The 21,994-nt window shown below is 37.3% G+C and overlaps 1 long non-coding RNA gene across 1 annotated transcript in view; it reads right to left on the bottom strand.

Moving 5' to 3' along the window:
* LOC140524129 (uncharacterized) overlaps nucleotides 1–10,033 on the bottom strand; it is a 37,483-nt gene extending 27,450 nt beyond the window's left edge. Inside the window, exon 1 of the long non-coding RNA XR_011973576.1 lies at nucleotides 9,766–10,033. This is a non-coding gene — a long non-coding RNA (uncharacterized lncRNA). The remainder of the gene's footprint in view (nucleotides 1–9,765) is intronic.
* Between the last annotated feature and the right edge of the window lie 11,961 nt (nucleotides 10,034–21,994).

Here is a 21,994-nt window from a genome sequence, read left to right as displayed (position 1 = left end):
GTCACAAAGAATAGGATACAACTGAAAGAAGGAAACAAATTTATCGTGTACACAGTTTGTACAAATTTGTTAGCTCATTGAGGGCAGGGACTGTATTTTGTCCCTTTTAACATTCCCAGAACTTAGCACAGATTGGGACACATAGTAGGTGTTTATATTTAACATTTATTGTTTGACTCAGTGTAAAAGAAAGGAAGTGTGTGGGAAAGTGACCACTCCATATTAAAGTTTATGACAGAGAAAGAGAAGAAATCTTGGCAATTCCTGACGTCTGTCTTAGATTTGGGGCAAATAGATGGTTATTTCCTTCCCCTGCCCCTACATAAATGAATTAGAAAGACTGTAGGTGAATATATGGTATCTGCATAGGTAGAATGTAAAAATTCTTAGATTGGGAGTCAGAAAAGTAGGGATTAGCATCCTTCAGTCTTCTGACCAGTGAGCTAGATGGAAGATATACCCAACTAAATTAATATTTTATTCTTGTAGAATTCTTTTCCTTGCTATGACTAAGTAAACCTCCTTTTTAAAACTGTTAGTTAGTCTGTGAGTGTCTTCTTAGCACAGTGCCCCTTATGTAGGAATTAATTAATAACTGCTTGTTGATTGACTGTTGACAATTTTATTTCATTCCAATTCCAAACCTAAAGCACCAGACTGACCTGAGCCATATCTGACCCATGATAGACTGTTAACTGTGATATTTAGATCATTTTAGTCCCTACATGAAAAAGGATGGGTTGAAGATTGCATTTCTCAGAGTAGATTTTTTTATTTAATTCAATAAGCATTTGTTGAACACCTTCTACATGTCAGGAATTATAGTAGGTATTAGATATATAAAGAAAAATAACAGCCAGAAACCCTCAAGAAAAATGTTCTCTAATGGAAGAAAATAACTTAAGCATGGATGAAAAATACACATGATCAAAGATTTGACAAAATTCCTTAACAGCAACGTTGTTTTAAGAATGACTTTGAGTGAACAAGTCATTTTGACTATTATAAATACCCAAATTAATTATAAAAGACATATGAAGAAAGATGCTATCTGCATCCAGAGTTGTTACTGTTGTCTGTCCTTCATTCTTAAAGAGGACCATGACATCAGGAAGATGATGCCATGACTTGCAAGTGAATTGGATTTAAGTGAGGGAGAGCTGTGCAAGGTCACCAGTCTCATTTTCTTCTGTGGAGCCATCTGAGTCCAGTGGCCAGATAGAGACCAGGATATACAATCTATTTGAATCTAATGGTAACTATCTCTAGGGTTGGAGGAGAGAAGAAAAAAATGGAAAAACAAGAAAAAAAGAGAAATTTATGATAACTTTATTGCATAATTAAAAAGAATAGCAAGTTGTACATAACAGATTTGCAGGTTCTCGTGCAATTATCTATTATACTATGTTATGGAAATACATGTTTTATTCCACTAAATAAATAATAAAAGATACCCAAGATGAAAAGCAATTGAGGAGCAGGAGGGAACTATCAATTAAAGACACCAGAAAAGAACTCCTCTAGGAAATGACACTGGAGTTGTGTATTAACGTAAGCTAGGGTTTCTATGAGGCAGAGGTGAAAAGGCTGAATATTACAAGCCTGGAAGATGATAACCTATACAAAAACATGGAGACAGGAAGTATGATATCCTATTCGAGCTGCAGTGTTTTGGTAAATATTTAACAACTGTCTCTCCAAGGGACAAAAATGCACACATGACACACTTTTAAGCTTAATCTGCATTGTTAACATTTTCTTCCTCACTTCCTTAAATCCAAATAATCAAGAAAACAATCGTCAAGCCCTGATTTGTCCTGCTTTGTAGTGTTAATGTCAGAGACATAAACGCTAACACACATCTTTGTGCACGTAGTGTAATTTAGCTAAATTGTAGATTCATGAGAGGACTGATGTGGCGCCAGTCTGTAAAAATGGTCTTTACCTGGACAGTAAAGGACTTTTGAAACCAAAGACCACTATCCAATTTCTCCTACATTCTAGACACCAAGAGGGTAGGATCTGTTTCTTAATATTTTAGATTCTCAATCCAACTGTGCTAAGAAAAGAGAACTTACAACCCATCCAAGATATTTTTTTCTTATTCTCCTCATTCTTTTGCTTTCCATGGAAATGAGCCTGTCCTGTTTACTGAGCAGTCTTCCTTAACCTTCAGGTTGTCCTTACTTCAGCAGCATTTCTCCTTTAGAAGATACATGTTTACTTAGATAAATTTAATTTGCTCTTTGTTAATGTGTGCCCATCTTAACTTGCTCTATTACATTAAACTAGAAATAGAGTTACTCAAAAAAAATAATCTTGCTAGAAATCATTCATAAGCTATCAACAAGGGAATACATTTACCAATTTCCCCTCTACTTTATAACCAGTTTCTGTACTAACTTGACCTTTACCTAAACAGGACTATAATTGCTGTTAAGATTATATAATTTACAATAACAACAAAAAATTACTTTTGAGGAACTGCTACTGGGCCCGAATGTCTTCCAGCCATTAAATGCATCATTCATCTTGAGAAGAAAATTATTCTTATCCACTTCGACATTTTTAACATAAACTGTAGTACTCTCTGTTGGCACTTTTTTACGTACCCATTAATCTCAATAGTAAAGCATAAGTCTCACCCACCTATTCTCTGAAGTTTGGATGTCACTACTGTGTACAATAAAAATTGTATATTCATGAACTCCATTTGTTTTATGTCCTTCTCTCTGTCAAAGTCTCCCAAGCAGCATATGCTTTGCTCTGTAGAGAATAAAATCAAATTTGTCTGTCTTGTCATATTGTCATCAAAGTGATAGTATCACAATTAGATTAACATTTTGTGAAGGAGCTGAAGGGAGGGAAATGAAATAGGAACACATTATAATAAAATCCAGTTAACCCTTTCCATAACAAATTCCCCTTTTTCCTGTAGCACCCGGAGGCAAAGAAGGCAATCAGAATTGACGATTGATGACACTGTCCAATTATGATCCTCTATGTTGGATTCAAATAGGTCAGTGGGTAGGTCTTTGAGGTTTATTTTTAGTTGAAAGGTCTCCCTATTAAGATTTTGTGAAAACAACACTTTTGTGGAGTGAGATACTCCAGGGTTCTTTACACAAATCAGCTTGGAATTGTCTGACTCAAAATTAGGCAGTGTCAGTCAGTGACAATCAATTTAGCACCTATTCTAGTTACAATCATTGAAAACTTAGAGACAATTCCAAGAAAACCTTTATACCATGTATGGGACAGCTCCTCTGAAATTCACACGCAAAAAAGAAATAACTCTTTAGTACTCTGCAAAGAATTTTCACCTCAATCATTCTGCTATCTCTCAAAAGTAATTGATACACAGTAATATAAAATTGTAAGTCTTGAAAAAACTCAAGGGATTAGCTAATCCATTCTGCTCTCACAGGAAGAATACAATCATACAATCTGAAATCTATAGAGTAGATATCAAGCTCCCAAATTTCCTAAGAAAAATGTTTCTAATTCTTTCAAGTTATTCAGATCAACCAACAAATATTTTGTGGAGTCATAGCACCAGAGAGGATCTTAGAGATCCAATCTCAGAGTCCCAAATCCTCAGCTGATAGTTAAGAATACTGAGGTTCATCAAGATGAAGTGACTTGTCTAAGGTTACACAAGCAATTAGTGGTAGAGGTGGGCCCCCTGATTCAATACTTCCACTACACCACAGCCGCCATTTACTCATTAAATGAGGACCTAGTCAGCGGACCTAGGTCCAGATTCAGCTCCTCATCCTTAGTACCTATGTGACATTCGGCAAATTATATAGCCACCATGGGGCATAATTTCATCAATAAAAATTGGATGGCCTCTGAGGTCTTGTATAACTTTACATTTAGGATATTTTGAAATATCTATGTGTACAAGATACTACATTAGTCAAAGTGGAAGAGACAAAAAGTAGGTTGGATTAAATTATATTTATACTAAATATAAATTATTGTATATGCTATATATATTACTGCTATATACTATTTGCTATATATACGAACATATATACATACTAACATATGTATGCTAACATATATATACTAACTCATATACACTATTGTAGATACTAATAATTGTATATACTAATTATTGTATATACTAAATATATCTACTGCTATATACTATATGCTATATATACTAACTTATTAAATTGTCTTCTAGCCATGAAATTCTGTAAAATACGTGTACAATATGGTCATTGCCTTCAAGAATCTTATTGGCAAGATCAGACACTCTTGAGTAATGGACAATAAAGAATACAGAGCCATGTTGGAGCTACTCAATAGTCCTAAAGGTGCAGTGCCAACAATGAATGCTTTAAGCAGGGGTGGGGGACCTGCTTCAAGGCTACATGTAGCCCTCTAGGTCTTCAAGTGTGGCCCATTGTAAAGAAGTTTGGATTCAGTGAAAGAGCTGCACTTGAGGATCTAGAGGGCCACATTTGACCTTGAGGCTGCTTATTCCCCACCCCTTGTTTTAAGCATTCAGAAGATGGAGAGATTTGGGATATGGTAGGATTTAGAGTTAGGATAAGCCAAGATAATCAAAAAAAGGCTACATGGAAAAGGTGATATTTTAAAGGTTGGTCTTAAAGAATAATTAGAAATTAACCAAATGCCTCACCTTCAAATCTTTTTCCTTCAAGATTTCCTTTCTTTCTTACTGACTTACTGCACATTTGATTTGGTAGATTGAAATTCAGTCTTGAAGGCTTTCTTCAGACAAGGTCCTATCATGCATTATGTAAAAATACACAAGACTATGGTATTCATAGCTATAGAAATTATATCATTCAAAAATCCACTGAATTTTGATATCAAGGAATGTTTTAAAGAAGTAAATACATGTTCATCTAAGATGTTTCTCTGTTCTTGCCACCAAAGTCCTCAGAGCTATCAAATGGTTCAACATCAGAAATCTATATGATTTTATTAATGGAAATTACATTAAAGAAAATGAATTGCCATCTGCTGTGATGCTACACCCCAAGGATCACAGGTCCTTTGCATCTGACTTGCAACCGAAACCTTCTACATGTTTTGTTGCCCCCCATTAGAATATGAGCTCTTTGAGAGCAGGGACTGACTTAGTTTTCTATTTTCATGCCTAGTGTACAGTACAAGACGTTGCACATAGTAATGACTTAATAAATGCTTTTTCATTTATTCATTCATCAGTGTCTTAGAAAATATTCTTCTTCTAACACCAACTTGAGGTGAGAGGTCAGTCCTCTCCTGGAGAAAGAAAAAGGGTCTGAATAGGGAGCGGAGAAAATGTAAATAAGGAGGCCAACCAGGCCAGAATATGAATTTATCTAGAATGCAAAAATCTAAGGAATTGAAGTTTAAGCAGAAAACCAGTTGCAGCAATGGAGATGGAAGAACAATAGATAAGTATTTGATCAGAAGCAAGGAGTGCTGACAGCAGATTATTTATCTTAACCTATCTCTTCAAAGTTTTCATCTTGTACAGTGGATATGGACAGTTCCTGATCTCACCAAACATTTCTCTCTCAGTATTTCTGCAAGCCCATATTGATTCAGCTGTACCAGTAAAATAATGGATTTGAATACCATTGTTCTTCACTAGACCTTCAATAAGTGACATGTCAAGATGGCATTTGTGAGAAGCCTCTACCAATTCCAGGGCAAGCAAATTTGGCATTGGTCATTCTTAAATCATCCTCCACGTAGCTGTCAAGCTGATATTCTTAAAGAAAAGATCTAACCATATCATTTTCCTTCTCAAGAAGTTATATGTGTCTAGCTCATATTGTTTTTTTGTATATGTTATCTCCTCCCTTAAAAAGTAAGTTACTTGAGGATGGAGACTGGCTTTGCTTTGAATTTTAATCCCTCGCACTTGGTACAGTGTCTGGTAGATAGTAAGTATTTAATAAATTCTTGTTCATTGATTGATCATGTGGAGGATGGATTGGAAAGGAAAGAGATCAGAAACAGGGCAACCAAAAAGTAAATCAGTAGGTTTGGGGTGGATGTGGGGAGAAAATTGATCAATGATAATATATATGTATATATATATATATATATATATATATATATATATATATATATATATATATATATATATATATATATATGAAAGAGGCAATAGAAGTCTGAAGGTGGGTAGTGGCTGTGTGATTGGAGAGAAGAGGATTAATGTCAAAGATGTGGAAGAAGAATCAATGAGATTTGTTCTCATTGGATTAGATATAGAGGATCAGGAAAGAGGTAGGATCAAAAATGATCCCAAGGTTATAAACCTGGGTAACTATGAGGATGTTGGTTTCCTTGCTAGAAAGAGGAATATTTGAAGGAGGGAATAGCTTAGAGAGGAAGACAAGAGTTCCATTTTGTATTATTGGGTTTGGTTTTTTATTTTATTTTTTTACCAGATTTCCAAGAAGAGAGGTCTGTTGATGGTACCAAAACTGGGAATTTAATAAGATTCCAATTGTAGGTCAAATTAAGTAATATATGTAAAGTATTTTACAAAACTTAATGCACTGTATAAATATTGTTATTATTATATTATTATCATTAGAAAGATTAAAGCTAGAGATACAGATTTGGTAGTAATCTGTATAGAGATGCCACTCAAATCCACAGGAAATGAGATCACCTCAAGGCAGAGAGACGGAAATATCACAATCTAAGATGGGGGTGGGGGCAAGGGTAGGAAACAACCATTCTGTGGGACAAGAGATGGACCATGATAAATATAGAAGCCATGAAAGTAGCAGCACCCCTCAGACCACTAGCTCTGCTTTCAGCCCAACTGTCATTGTGTGTGAGTATATGTATAAACATATACACACACACACATATACAGACATATAAATATACACTGTAGCACCAATACAATATTCGCAGTGCCTATGGTGACTCTGAATATGCCAGCACAGTTCTGAATCCCAAAATATAACAGACTGTTCACATGGAAGACAGAACCAAAACATTTATTCAAATATCAGAAAGCTGAATCCATCATAGCAACAAAGAAACCTATTATAGTAACCAAGAAGTCTATACACATTATCAGGTCTTCCCACAAACAAGCTCCCTATGCAAAATGCCCTTCTCTCACTCACAGCCTGTTGCCTGCTTCCTCTGTCCTTCCTAGCTCTAACTAGTCTAACCAACTTCTCAGCTCTGCTTCACTTTCACCTCTTCCTGTTCTACCTGTCCTGCTCCACCCCTTCCTGTTCCACCCATTCAGCAAGCTCCTCCCATCACAGACTTTATGTGACTCAAACTTAGACTTCCATGTGACAGGTCACACAGGCCTATTAATGGACAGGAAAGGTCTTCCCATTCCCTTAAAATATATATTAATTGCATTAAAATACATTAATAATATATACACATATGTGTATATATGTGTTGCATGCATGTATATACAAACGTATACACACATGTATAAATGCTTTATTCATCATTCATGGCCCAACAAAGGTAACTAATAAGGAGCAGTCACATATGTGGGAGGAGAACCAGGAGAGGATAAAGTCATGGATACCAAGTAAGGGAAGAGGATTTAAGACAGGAGTTGGAGGAACATTAGGGGAATCAGAATTGCAGAAAGTTTATGGAGGATAAAAATTTTAAAAATGGCATCAGAATTGTCATAACCTAAAAGTGAGTATGTAGTTTCATTTGAGTATTGGGTTTGAAAGCCAGAGTACAAGAGGCTACAAAGTGAGTGGGAGGTGAGAAAATGGTTTGTGTCTTCCCTTCCCCCACCCCATCCCTAGAAATCTGAGAGTAAAAGGGGAATTTTGATAAAAAGCAATAATTTGAGGGGATAATAGAGTCTAAGTGAAGGGATTTTTTTAATGTATGGGGTACAAACAGGGATATGCTGGTAAATGTTTAACACCCATGTCTCTACCCCAAAAATGTATGTACAACATACTTTTAATTTTAATCAACATAATTAATAACTAATATATTATTTTCTAAATTCTAGACAATAATAAATCAATAAATCAAGCTTATATTTGTAGCATTGCCAATTTCCATTGTATAAATTCTAACACTGAAAATTTGACTACCTGCAGCTTATTGATGACATTCCCAATTCTGTATGCAAGCAGTTAGAGGTGAGGGGAGGGAGAAGCTAGAAGGTAGACATATCCTCAAAGAGCAGTAAAGAGAGATAGGGCAAGGTTTTAAAAGAAGCAAGAGGGAAAGTAAATGAAGGCAGAGACAGAAATATTGACCTTGAACAAAATATGGACTACATCTTCCTCAAAGACTGATGTTAAGGAAAAGAGGATGGATAAAAAAATATAGACTTTTAAAATATGAAGTACAGAAGAAGAGAAACCTTATGATAGTGGTCTTTTATTGTCAATAAAATAGAAGATAAAACATCTACTGAAGGAGGCAGGGAGGGAGAAAGAGAGAAAAGAGAGACAGAAAGACAGAGAGAGACAGAGATAGAGAGAGACAAAGAGAGGAGAGAGAAAGACATAGAGAGAGTAAGAGTCAAAGAGAGAAAAAGAGAGGAGAGAAAGAAAGAAAGAGAGAGAGAGAGGGAGAGAGATGGATCAGTTATTAAGGGTGAAGAATCATCAATTGAGATCTTTTGAAGGGCAGTAAACATGGCTCAGAATATGAGAGAGTGAGAAGAAAATGATGATCTTCCACTTCTATATAATTTCTGGGTTATGCCACTTAGCATTCTTTTTTTTTTTTTTTATAATACTACCACTGTCTTTTAGAGGTTAATTGATTAGGCATTTCAAACATTCTAAACCAGAATTTCCTAGTTTATGTTACAACATCAGCATCTCATCCAGCATATCACATTGGCCTGAACCATCCTGGTCTGTGCCAGACAGTAGTTATCTCACAAATTGGAGAAATGTCCACTTGAGGTAAAGTGGTTAGTACTCTTGTGATACATGACAGGTCAATGCTAAGTCTGTATGGAATCATGAGTGTAAGAGTAAATGATGTAAAGGAAGATCACTGCTTCCACAGAAGATCTGCAATGGTTTCTTGGTTTTATAGTGTTCAAGTATTCTTTTATTCCCAGGTTCTCAGGTCTTCATGGTGCCTCTCACTGAGTGGCTCAAATTCCCTAAGAATTCCCATAAAAAACATATTTAATGACCTGATTCACTTTCACCTAGAGCAGATCTTCCTGAAGGAAGTTCATTGTAGAGTCTTGTTCAAAACTCATTCTATAAAATTCAAAGAGTTTCCCAGGCCCACCATAGTTAGGACCAGAAATGCAGGAGGGTTTGGGAATTCATAAGTCAGAAATAGCTTTTGTAGAGTAGGATGAAAGAAGCAGCTGATCTGGACTTGGATGCAGGGAAAGTTATTCCTCCCTCACCATTAAGCAGACTGTCAAGGTTCCTCTATTCCCAGGTAGTGTTTTCTTCTTAGGCAACAAAGGTGAGCCAAACATAGTAGCAATGGAATTAGTCAGTTGTCCTTTGTCATGCAACAAGCTCTAGAGGACCAGAGAATGGTAGAAAGTCCACTAGAACCTTGGCCTACATTGAAAGGAAGAGTTGATTTGCACATATTGCCAAATAAGCTTTGGCCAGTTGGCAGTCACCTAGGCACAATGAAGATGGGCAAAGCCAACCTCTCCAAGAGCTGATCAGAACCATCAGAGTAAAGCTATTTCATGCCAAGTGCTGACTTAAGGTCTGAATGTTGATATATTCTTGCCAGACCTAGAGGCCTGTGGGCTACCCGAGTCTTTCTTACCTCACCTCCCGAGGTCTTCGGCTGGCCACGCCGGGTGCGCATATGAGAGAAAGGACGTTCCAGAGTCGAACAAGGGTTGAGCTTTATTTCAGGGTCTCGGTTACAAGTGCAGGGGAATTCTTCCTTAGGAGGGAAAGAGAATCTCCCAAGGAGGCAAAGATCTTACAATAAGAGATTAGAAGTAGAAGTATAAGTGGGGAGAGAGGGGGAGGAGAGAGAAGAGAGAGGAAAATGGGGAGCCTAGTAAGCTCACACGTGGCCCTCCGCCCAAGAGGCTTTTTCGGACTTTCCTGGACCTACTTAAACCCTCTGTCGCGTAGTTTACATATCAATATCAAGCCTGTTAGGAGACAACAGGTGTGTCCAATCCGGGACAGCCTCAAGAGCAGGGAGGCTCCACCCACCACGTATCTCCCGGGAAGAGGCGGAAATACCCGAGCTAGCCGAGCTAGCTCGGTCTGACCTTCTCGATTCCCTGCTGTTTGCCTGGGGGGCCTCGTAAGAACTCTAAAATTTAGAAGCTCCCACCTTTACCTGCCCGAGACCGTCCACACGGAATTGAACTTCCAACCTTCACATATTCTAGCATGATCCTTTGCCCTTCTTGGACACAGAAAATCTGAATATCACTTTCAGCTCTAAAACAAGATTTGTTTTTCTTTTTCTTTTTGAAATCCTTAAAGAATTTCTCCATATTTGTCCAAGGTCTCTGTGAAAAGGGGGCATTGTAAAAATCACAAAGGTTACCTTTGGTTTGTATTTAACAAGCATCACCAGTTTATATAAGTTGTACTGAACCATGAATCCCAGAAAGATATACTTGACCACAGAAAGAAGGGGAGGAAAGGGGAAGGAGGAAATTGGTGATGTCTGTGCTGTGACTGCCAAGGGACATTGGCACCCATCTGATGGAGGAAGCATCTGTTGCTGTTGTTTTTTTGTTTTTAAAGTCATGTCTTTCTCATTGTGACTCCATTTGGAGTCTTCTTGGCAAAGATACTGGAGTGGTTTGCCATTTTCTTCTCTAGTTCATCTTACAGATAAGGCAATTGAGGAAAACAGGGTAAATGATTTGACAAGAGTCATGCAGCTAGGGTCTGAAGCCAGATTTGAAGTCAGGAAGATGAGCCTTCCTGACTCCAGGCCCAGCACTATGGTGCCACCTAGCAGCTTCTTGCTGCTCCCCTACAAAGCAACAAATGGGCCATGAAGCCAGCTAAGTCCTCAGATGCCTGTACCAGCTGCCACCAGATCTCTCTAGTCTCTGGAGCTCCCTCCTGGGGTAGAGGTAGGGGCAGCAAGGAGCTCAGTCCTTGTCAGTGGCCATATTTTTCCTGGAGTGTCAGGCAATATTGCAATATTCTACCTCTAGATGGGCCAACCCTGTTGGGCATGCTTCAAGACCAAGCAAAAGCGATCACTATTAAGGAGAGAGAAAGGGTCTGAAACACAGCCCAGGCAAGTAGAAATCAAAAAGCTTGGCCAGCAAGGCACCAGGATTTATTTAGGGCAACAAAAACTCTAAGGATTGGAGATGGAAGTGTGAAACTGACTTCCAGGAGATTTGAAGTTCACGGATGGATAGTAAATTAGGAGACAAGATAAAGGGAGTGTTGGGCTTCTGACTAAACATTTCTACTCAAAGCTTTAGTCTTGTTTATCCAAAACATCATCCTATTGGCCTGAGCAACCAGATAAGTGAGTTTAGGTATCTGATGTACTCTTAGAATATGTCTCCACAATACCAAAATCAACCAATCAGATATACATTTGTTAAGCGTATGCCAGGTACTGTGATAGTCACTGATGATTCAAACATAAAAATTAAACAAGTCTTGCCTTCATTCATTTATTCAGTAAACATTTATTTAATGCCTAAGCTGTGCTAAGCACTGGGGATACAAGAAGAGGAGAAAAAAAAGTCCCTACCTTCAAGGAGATTACAGTCTAATGGGGGACACAGCATGCAAACAAATATATACAAAGCAAACTATAGAGAGGGTGAATAGGGAATAATTAAAAGAAGGACAGTATTGAAATGAAGAGGGGTTAGGGAAGACTTCCTGTAGAAGATGGGAGTTGATTTGAGACTTACGGGAAGCCTGTGAAATAAATAGTTGGAGCAGAAAAAGAAGAGTGCTTTAAGAATAAGGGGCAGGCAGAGAAAATGCACTCAAGGAGCATAAATTCTATAGTGGAAGATATGTATACATGCATACCTATATGTATACACACATAATAAACAGAATATAATTTGTGCTTGGCAAGGTACTAACAGCTAGAGATATCAGGAAGAGCCTCGTGAAGGTGGTGCTTAAGCTAAGAAAACTGGGATTGTAAGAGATGAAGGTGAGGTAGGGGTATGTTCCAGGGATGGGGACAGCTTGCACAAAGACACCGAGATTGGTATGTTGGGGACTGGTGCAAGCGTAAAGAGTGAATCAAAATGTTTGGCTGGTACAAATGCCCCATGATTAGATACTGAGGAGCCTGCTTCCACATGAGTCACAACGATAAGGGATGGAAATGCTTTGGAGAGATGGCGTCATGTGTAGACATTCCATTACTAGTTCTTGTCTGTAAGCCATCTGGTCTTTACAGTGTCTGACCAGTAGCAGCACTGCCCCATTTGGACAAGAAGTAGGTGAGACTAATGTTATGTAAGAATTGATAGAAGTTTAGAGCTCACACTTCCTAGAGACCAAAAGTAGGGGAGAATGTGGCTGACCAAGTACTGAGAGGAAGTGTTAGTACTTTTATTATTGCCATATCTTGGAAGTTAATATACCTCTACTAAAGCCAATTGATGTGAAGTGGTTATAATGAAGCTGAATCTGGTAGTTACTGATGAGCCAACAATGCAGAACATGGCTAGTGGGGCCTTGGGCCACTGAAATTAGAGAAGACACTCACCAATCCCTCAAGGTATTCTAGAACCAGGGGAGACAGATGGAGCCTGCTTGACCCTGAAAGAGTGATGCTCTTGTATAATCACTACACTGGAGATGAAGTGTTGTATATAAGGAACATTAAGACCAGTTTGCTTGACTGCAGAAAGACTGAAGGGAAGAATAAATAATTTGATTAAAAGGTAGGTTAGAGCCTAATTATAAAGGGCTTCAAGTGATGTTTTATTGAGTGATGGGTAGATTTGCATTTTAGGAAAATCACTTTACCAGCTCTGCAGACAATGGATTGGAAAGAGGAGAGAAAATAATTCAATGAAAGAAATTATCAAATCTGTTATTGGCAATATATATTCCCACACAAATACATATAAATGTTTGAAGTTTTTACTTTGCAACCAGTTATGTCAATTTTGTGTTATTATAGCTCCTGTCTCATCACACAGATATTTTACAGAATTCATTTCCAAAAGGAGATCAATGTGCTAAAATGATGGGTTAAGCCTAAAAACTGATCAGTGATACATGGCTGTATCAGTAAGCACCCCAACATGTACAGGGGGACCTGCTATCACAGGTTCTTAGATCTGCATTCATAAAAGGGAAGGCAATTTTCAAGGGGTTAGCAATCACTTTAATCAAGCACATGCATCATTCCTATAACCAAGTATATCATTCAGTTAATTCAGGGAATCAGCACCCTGAATTTCAAAGAAAATACAGAGAAATCAAAAGATCAACAGACATGGCTTCTTCTGCCTGAATTCAATAGACAATTGTTCCCCAACTGCCTGATCACAGTTACCAGAGAGGGAAGCATGACATCTGGGTTCTCAAAGCTGGGGGGCTCCTTAGTGGCTTCCCAGAGTGCTCATCTGGCACTCAGAAACTAAGCCCCAAAGTAAAACCTCACCCTCAGAGTATTTATACCCTTTTTACAGCTAGGGGACATCCCAACCCTTGAGAACCAGTGCCTCATTAACAAAAGCTGTGACTGTTCCTACAAATCTTCCCTAATCAAACTCCCTTTAATAGGCAGACCCATTAATGGGTGGGGAAGATCTTTAATTACATTAACAATGCAGATACATATACACTGTTTCTAGTTAAAGAAACTCTTGTTTCTGTACTTTACTCCTTGTAAAGACTCTTGATTGATAAAGGCAAGATTCAATCAGAGGCACTTGATTATACTAAAATCAAAACACCAAAAGATCCTATTTTGACTGCCATTATAATGGCTTACAACAAGGAGGAAGGGAATAAACATTTATTAATTGCCTACTATGTGCCAAACACTATGCTAAGTGTTTTACAAATATCTTATTTAATCTTGTTCTCCCTATTATTATTATCATTTGACAGTCAAGGAAACTAAGACAGAGGGATGTTAAGTGACTTACCCTACTAAGTGTCTAAAGCCAGATTTGAATTCTGGTCTTTCTGACTCTAGACCCCACATTCCATGCACTGACACGTCTAGCCTAGTGAAACACCCATTGATGTAGGCACCTTGGAAACTAGTGTCTAATAAATAAAGCCACATCCTTTGGAGAAGAAATAACGCCTACCCCATGCATTTTATCATCAGTTTCAGAGTCAAACACTCCAGTAAAAGAGAAGAAGCCAAAGCAAAAGCCTGGATGCGATGAGAAAGAAATAGCTGTTAAGATGCAGGTACAAGCAGGTTCTCATTAGTCAGTGCCTACCTACCCTACCTCAGTTAGCCTAGTGTCTGAGAATCAAGCAGGGGACACTGCCCCCCTCCTCCTCCTCCCACCTCCATTGCTGGTTATCTAGCTGTGGGCACTTTCTTTCATTCATATGAAACATTATCATCATGAGTAATGCTGTTTGGTTTCTCTGATGAAATGCTCAAAAGAACATATGACCTGAGAATTTTTGCCTTTACAGAGTTGGATTCATGCCCTCATTAAGCAATTGTGTATGTTGGTGTCTCAGAATCTACCCTTTTAAGTCTATGTCCAAAGAATCATATCTTGTCTAAATGCAACAAAGAGGTAGGAAAGACTGAGGAACAAGTTGGGAGGAAGTGACCAACTGCCCTAATCTGATAATTAGGCTCAGAAGGCTCTAGTCTGAGAAGATAAACCTAAAGAGCCCCTTCTCTCTACCCAGAAGAAGCTAAGTGACTCATTGGATAGAAGATTTGAACTAGAGTACAGGATACTTAAATTCAAATGAGGTCTCACAGACTATCTGTGTGACTCTGGACAAGTAGTTTAACTTCTGCATGCTTTAGTATCCTCATCTTTAAAATGGGTGTACTAATATCACCCATGTCCCAACGGGTGTTATGAAAATAAATGAAACAATATTTATCAAGTGCTTTGCAAATCACTTTATAAATGCTAGCTATTATTAGCTCTTACATATACCCCCTCAGCAGACAAGAAGCCAATGACCAGACAAGATGAAATTTAATAAGGATAAGTGACAATCCTACACATAGATTAAAATAAAAATCCAATTGTCAAAGTACAGAATTAGGGAGACATGGTATGAAGTGGGGAAAGACTGACTTAATATGAATCAACAGTATGAAGCAGCTGCTAAAAAGGTGTAAGCTGTCTTGGGCAACATTTCTAGGAAGTCTCCAGAACAGGAAAGGTGCCAGTTCTCACTGTGGTGAGCCTTATTCAGACAAGAATGTGTTCAGTTCTGGGCACTATTTTGGGAGGGACATTGATAAACTGATAGCCAACAGGATGCTGGAGAGATTCAAAACTAGGACAAATGAGTTGGCATGTTATGTTTGTTGTGTCTGCATGACCCTATTTGGTGATTTTTTGGCAGAGATACTGGAGTAGTTTGCCATTTCCTTTTCCAGCTCATTTTACAGATGAGGAAACTGAGACAAACATGGTTAAGTAACTTGTCCAGGGTCACACAGTAATCTCAAGTGTCTGAGATCAGGTTTGAATTCAGGTCTTCCTGACTGCAGAGCTGCCACTCTATCCACTGTGTTACCTTGCTGCCGCATGGATTATTCTAACAGCCTCCAATTGGTCTATCTGTTACTCTTTTCTGCTCTACTATCTTCCACCAACCTTCTTAATTGATATTTCAAAAACAGAGGCTTGACATATCATGCTTCTGATCAATAAACTCCAATAACTCTCTATTATTTCCACAGTCAAATAGAAACTCTTCTGTTTGACATTTTAAGTCCGTCATTCCAATCTACCTTTCCAGACTTCTTAGACATCATTCCATTTCGCTAAAACAGAATGGTAGCCCTGGAATCAGGAAGATGAGTTCAAATCTGAACTCAGATATTTACCAGCTCTGTGAGCCTGAGGAAGTCACTTAACCTCTATTTGTCTAGGTTTCTTCAATGAAATGGGGATAATGTTAATACATACCCCCCAGGGTTATTGTGGGGAGTGAATGAGATGATAATTGTAAAGCACTTAGCATAGTACCTGACATATATTAAGCATACTTGAAAAATTGTTGTTATTATTATTAACCTGTCCTTAGTATGACAGTTAGGTGGCACAGAAGATAGAGTTTCTGAAACCAGGAAGACTTATCTTCCTGAGTTAAAATCTGGCCTGATACTAGCTGTGTGATCCTAGGCAGGTTACTTAACCATAGTTTCCTCATTGGTAAAATGAGATGGAGAAGGAAATGGCAAACCACTTTAGTATCTCTGCCAAAAAAATCCCACATGGGGTCACCAAGAGTTGGACATGACTGAACAACAACAACATTGTCCTTGGTATTCCTTACACACAAAGTGAGTGAATATTCTATTTTGGGAGAATGAATGCCAGTCTTGATCATATCTTAAGAGTCTTTAAGTATATCTCATTGATGATCCTTTCCTTCTCTGGGTCTCTGTCCGTTACAGTCCTTCTAATCTATATCTTGCTCCAGAGGAGAGAGTAAGCCTGGTGACTTTGCATAGCCCTGCCTCACTTAAATCCAATTCACTTGCAAGTCAAGACATTGCTGTCCTCCTTTAGAATGAAGGACAAGCAACAATCTGTGAGTAATAGGAGCTGTCCAGTTAGGCAGTGCTGCTCCCTCTCTTCGTCTCCCTCTGTCCTCTTCACAAACAAAGGACAAAACAAAAAAAAAAAACCCAAAACAGTTCTTTACAGTACAGTCAATATCATATATTTCAGTATATAATTATATAATATATGTTCCTGTTTCATGTGTGTCAGTCTTATTGCCCTAATGACATTGTCAATTCTTAAGAGTAGAGATCTTGTTGTATTTTGTTATGCAGTATTTAGCTCATAGTAAGCCCTTAATAAATGCTTTTTTTTTTTGTCACTCCATCAATAACCTTTTATTAAGTGCCTACTATATGCCAGGGTTAGTCCTTGGCTTTGTGTATACACAAATTGTATATACACAAATTGTGTATACACAAATTGTTGTTCAGCCATTACAGTCATGACCAACTCTTTGTGGCCCCATTTGGAGTTTTCTTGGCAGAGATATTGGAGAGGTTTGCCATTTTCTTCTCCAGATCATTTTCATATGAGGAAATTGAGACAAACAGGATGAACTGACTTGCCCAGAGTCACCCAGATAGTAAATAAGTGTCTGAAGTAGGATTGGTGTTCAGGAAAATGAATCTTCCTGACTCTATCCACTGCAATACCTAGCTGTCCCTGGATACAAGTATAAATAATGAAACAATACCTACTTGCAAGGAACTTATATTCTAATGGGTGAGAAAATAAGAATGTATATAAATATATACAGAATGAATAAATACCAATATATGCAAAGTAGATAAATTCAAAGTAGTGTGAGAGAGAGGGCATTAACAACTCTCACCCAGCACTTTGTACTTATCTTGTACCATATAGTATTCTACATTATCTATATCTATATACATACACACACACACATATGTATATGTTATATACATATAACAAGTATCTAAGATGAGAATAGGTAGTTATTATTTATTATTATTATTATTTATGTTTTTAATTTATCAATATCTTTTGGTACCATTTTTACTTCTGAGTATGTATCCATTCTAAATCCCTTACCTACCAAAATATACCTTGTAACAAAGAATAGGAATTAAAGAGATAAAAAAAATTAAAAATAGCCACTATATCAATCATGACTAAAAGTATATGCAAAGTTTCACACCCACAGGCTCCACTTCTGCGAAAAGAAAAGGCGGGGAGGGGAGAAGCATTATATTTTCTCCTCTCTATCACAGGGAAAAAAAATACCAGGCCATTAAAATTACAAATCATTCAGTTTCAGGGTTGTTGGGTTTTTTCTTATTGTTGTTGTTCTTTATATTTTTATTGTTATAGTCACTGCATATATTGATTTCCTCATTTTATTTATCTCATTCTGCATCAGTTCATATAATTTTATGTAATTGAAATTATCTGTTTTATCTTTTTAATTGTTTCTATCCCTTTTTTTGAATAAGACCTCTCCCCATATATATGAACTGATATAAAGTAAGTAAGTAGAACCAGAAAAACAATATACAAAATGATTATAATAAAATAAATGGAAAAAACAACAGCAACAAAACAATTCACATTGAATGTTCTGAAATTATAATGAACAAGTATGTCCCCAAAGAAGAGATGAGAAGGTTCCTCTCTCCCTTCATTTCAGAGATAAAGGACTGTGAATGTAGAGCATTAAAGGTGTCAGACTTCTTCAATATATTGGTTGGTTTTGCTAAACTATTTTCCTTCTTTTTTATTCTTTTTTTTTATAAGAGCTCCTGGGGAAGGGAAAGAGTGGAACTATATTCAGAAATACAGGAAATGTTAAATAAATTATCAAAAAATTGTTAAAAAATAAAACATAACTCTCCCCTTAACCATATTTGTGAAAGAGATTCCTCATTTGGTGCTCTTTTATTTTTTAATGGTATATCCTCTAATATTCAGGTCACATATCCATCTTAAACATATTGTATTGTATAGTATAAGATTTTATTCTAAACTAAATTTCTGCCAAATTATTTCCCAGTTTTCCCAACATTTTTTCAAATAGTTCTTCCCCAATTAATTTTTTCTCATATTTATCAAATGCTTGATTATTGAGTTCAATTATTTCTGATTCTTTCTTATCTAATATGGAACAAACAAACTTAAACAGAAAAAATTTTTTTCTATATTTAACTATGTGCCTCCCAATAAAATAAAATCAGAAGCTAGTGTGAACTGAGGCGATATATCTCCTTGAATCAATCAAAACCATTGTGTGAGAGACTGAGTCATACTTTAAGGAATTTGTGTAAAAGGAAGAAACTGCCTCAAAATGAAAGGTGAGAGAGACAGACAGACAGACAGGGACAGAGAGACAGAGAGAGAGACAGAGCCAGAGAGGCAGAGAGACAAAGACATAAAGACTCACAGAGACAGAAAAACAGACTATAAGCAGAGAAGTTAGAGCCAGCATGGAATTCTTGCACACTCTGAAGAAGAAAGGTAAGAATGAGTTGTGGTAGAGACTGAAAAATCAAGAAAGGTTATCAACTCTACAGGAATCTTGGAGCAAAACTCTTTTGAGGAGTAAAAAACAAAAAGCATTAGTTTTTTCCCCAGTTTCCCCTCTTGGTGCCTGAACTATTCACAGACTTTCTATTATTTCACTGACCAAATGTTTCCAAGAAACTGAGGTGTTTTGTTTTTTTTTCTCAACCACAAAGAAGCTAGATATAACTGTAAAGTTAAACAGAGGAAACCACCTTTGTCTAAATGTTAGGAATTCTCCTAAATGGGGGCTCAGGGCAGTTGTGACTGAACTCTTAACTGTTTGTCAAAATGAACTAATGACTAATGTGAAAATGTGTTTAATAAGAATGTATGTGTAGAACCCATATAAGATTTCATGCTGTCGTGGGGAGGGAGGGGAGAAGGAGAGAGGAAGAGAAAATTGAAGACTTATGAAAGTGATTGTTGAAAACTGAAAACAAATAAATTAATTTAAAAAAAAATGAACTCCCAATAAAACCAAGAGGAGGTAACCCAAGTAGAATTTGGGAGCCTCTATATTGCCCTCTAAGCTTAAAATAAGCTAATTATTATAACAATGTGTTTCATAAAGCAGATTATATCTTCATCTTGACAATCCTACAGTGACTAAAAAATGTCTCCCTTGAAGAATTATCATTCCTAAGTTTTTTTTATTACGCATTTCTAGGAGAATGGACTCCTAAAACTCCTAATCCTGTTTTATCACCCAATGTCCATTCCTGCATTTCCAGCCACTCACCAAAATCTTCTACTTCACTGTCTCAGCATTATCTCAAATTCAAATTTCTAAGACTGAATTAACTATCTTCCTCCAGAGCTCAACTCCCCCATTTAAATGCATTGTCTCTGTCATTGGGTCCAGTACTTTATAATCCATTTTATGATACTAGCAAAATTAATTTACTTTTCTTTAGAAATGTTATTATTGGTGGAACTACCCTGTTTGTTTGGTTTACCTTTTAATAGGTCTTTATAATCTAGTTAGCTAACTACAGACATACAAAATAATGTAAATTGCACAGTTTCTGGCACACACAGAATTTACTTAATAAATGCTTATTCCCCATCAATTTCCCCTCCTGATGATTAATTATAGTGGATAATATCAGCCCTAGAGCAATTATAAGGAAACAGGCTTTCTTTTCAATAGAGAGTGGGAACTCCAGACATAGAATGTGATGTACACCGTCAGAGAAGGTCACTGGACCAGATGGCTTTATTTAAATGTTTTTGTTGTTATTACAAGGAAAGGTTCAATTTAGGAGGGAGAGGAAAGGTTAAGAGGACATAACTGAGGCAAAAGTCAAAGACAACAATAAAATTTTTTAAAGAAAATTATTTCACTTGCAGTAAAAGATAGGATTTGTTTTTAATTTAATAATAATATTACATTAATACTTTTTTAACAGACATGCCCTCAATTCTGAAAGACCTCAGTTTTGGAAAGCATGATATAGGTGGAGATGGCAAACTCTCCATTACTGGAAATATTCAAAGAGAAGAGAAGCCTGTCTTCTGAAAGACTTAGGTGACTTACGTGAAATCAAAAGATGCTAAGCAAAATAACCTCTCTTCTTCCTTTGTAGCTATGTAATTCTCTGAGTTGGTTAAAGAGTCCCGAAAAACAAAGTTCCCTCATTCTGGGAAGGAGTCATAGGCTTAAACTGGACAAGATTTTAGAGAACATCTAAGGCGAAATGCAAACATTTCATTTTACCAATGGGAAATAAAAGACTAGAGAGGTCATATGACTTGCCTAGAGTTATATAGGCAGTAAATGAGAGAGCTGAGATATGAACCCAGGTCCACTAACTCTATATCTAACATCCTAACCATTCCCAAGTTCTATTATTGTTAATAAGAAGTACTTCTTTAAGCATCGTATTCCTTTGGAGGCAGGTATTAATGTAATTTGCTGCCAAATGCATCAGAATTACCTACACGGAGAGTGGCATTAGATTCTGTAACTGTATTCTAAAGATGAACTGTCAAACAGTCCTCTTGTCCTTCAGCCTTTTCATTCATCTCCTTTAAGGCAGCTAGGTGGTACAGTGGATAGAGCACCAGTGCAGGAGTCAGGAGGACCTAAGTTATAATCTCACCTCAGACCCTTGACACTCACTTGCTGTGAGTATCACTTGGGCAAGTCACTTAAGCCCAATTGCCTCATCCTAGGTCATCTCCAGTTGGCTGTGGAGGAGAAGTGAGGCTGGTGACCTGCACAGCCCTCCCTCAAAACAAAGTCAAGTGCAAGTCATGTCATCATTTCTCTGATGGCATGGTCTTCTTCAGCAACGAAGGACGAACACACACACACACACACACACACACACACACACATCTCCTTTAATGATGTAGTTTCCTAATCTTGGAAGCAACACCTGTTAAATACCTGACTTCCCTCAGGCAGCATATCTAAGGTGGTGTCTACTCACACAAAGGAAGTGAAGAACCGAGGTCATTATACAGATAATTTGTCATAGAATCAAAATATCAGAGTTGAGAGGGACCTTTGAGGTTATCTGGTACAACCCCTTAGCTGAAGCTTGAATTCTCCCTATGGGCATGCCTGACAAATAAGCCTCCAACCTTCACTTAGGGACTAGATGGTCTCTAAAATTCCTTCTAGTTCTAAGTCTACGATCTTTCAACAATTTAGCACTTGGCACAGTACTAGTACCTGACACATAGTAGGAACTTAATAAATAATTGTTGATGACGTGGTGGGGGAATCACTGACTTGCAGAGCTGGTCAATTTAATTTAAGGAATCATAGAATTATAGACTTAGAGTTTCAAAGGAATTTTGGAGATC

Source organism: Notamacropus eugenii, chromosome 2 (genome assembly GCF_028372415.1).
Source record: "Notamacropus eugenii isolate mMacEug1 chromosome 2, mMacEug1.pri_v2, whole genome shotgun sequence".
NCBI classification, from domain to species: domain Eukaryota; kingdom Metazoa; phylum Chordata; class Mammalia; order Diprotodontia; family Macropodidae; genus Notamacropus; species Notamacropus eugenii.
Note: the sequence above shows the minus strand (reverse complement) of the source record. Positions and strands in the feature narration are given on the sequence as shown.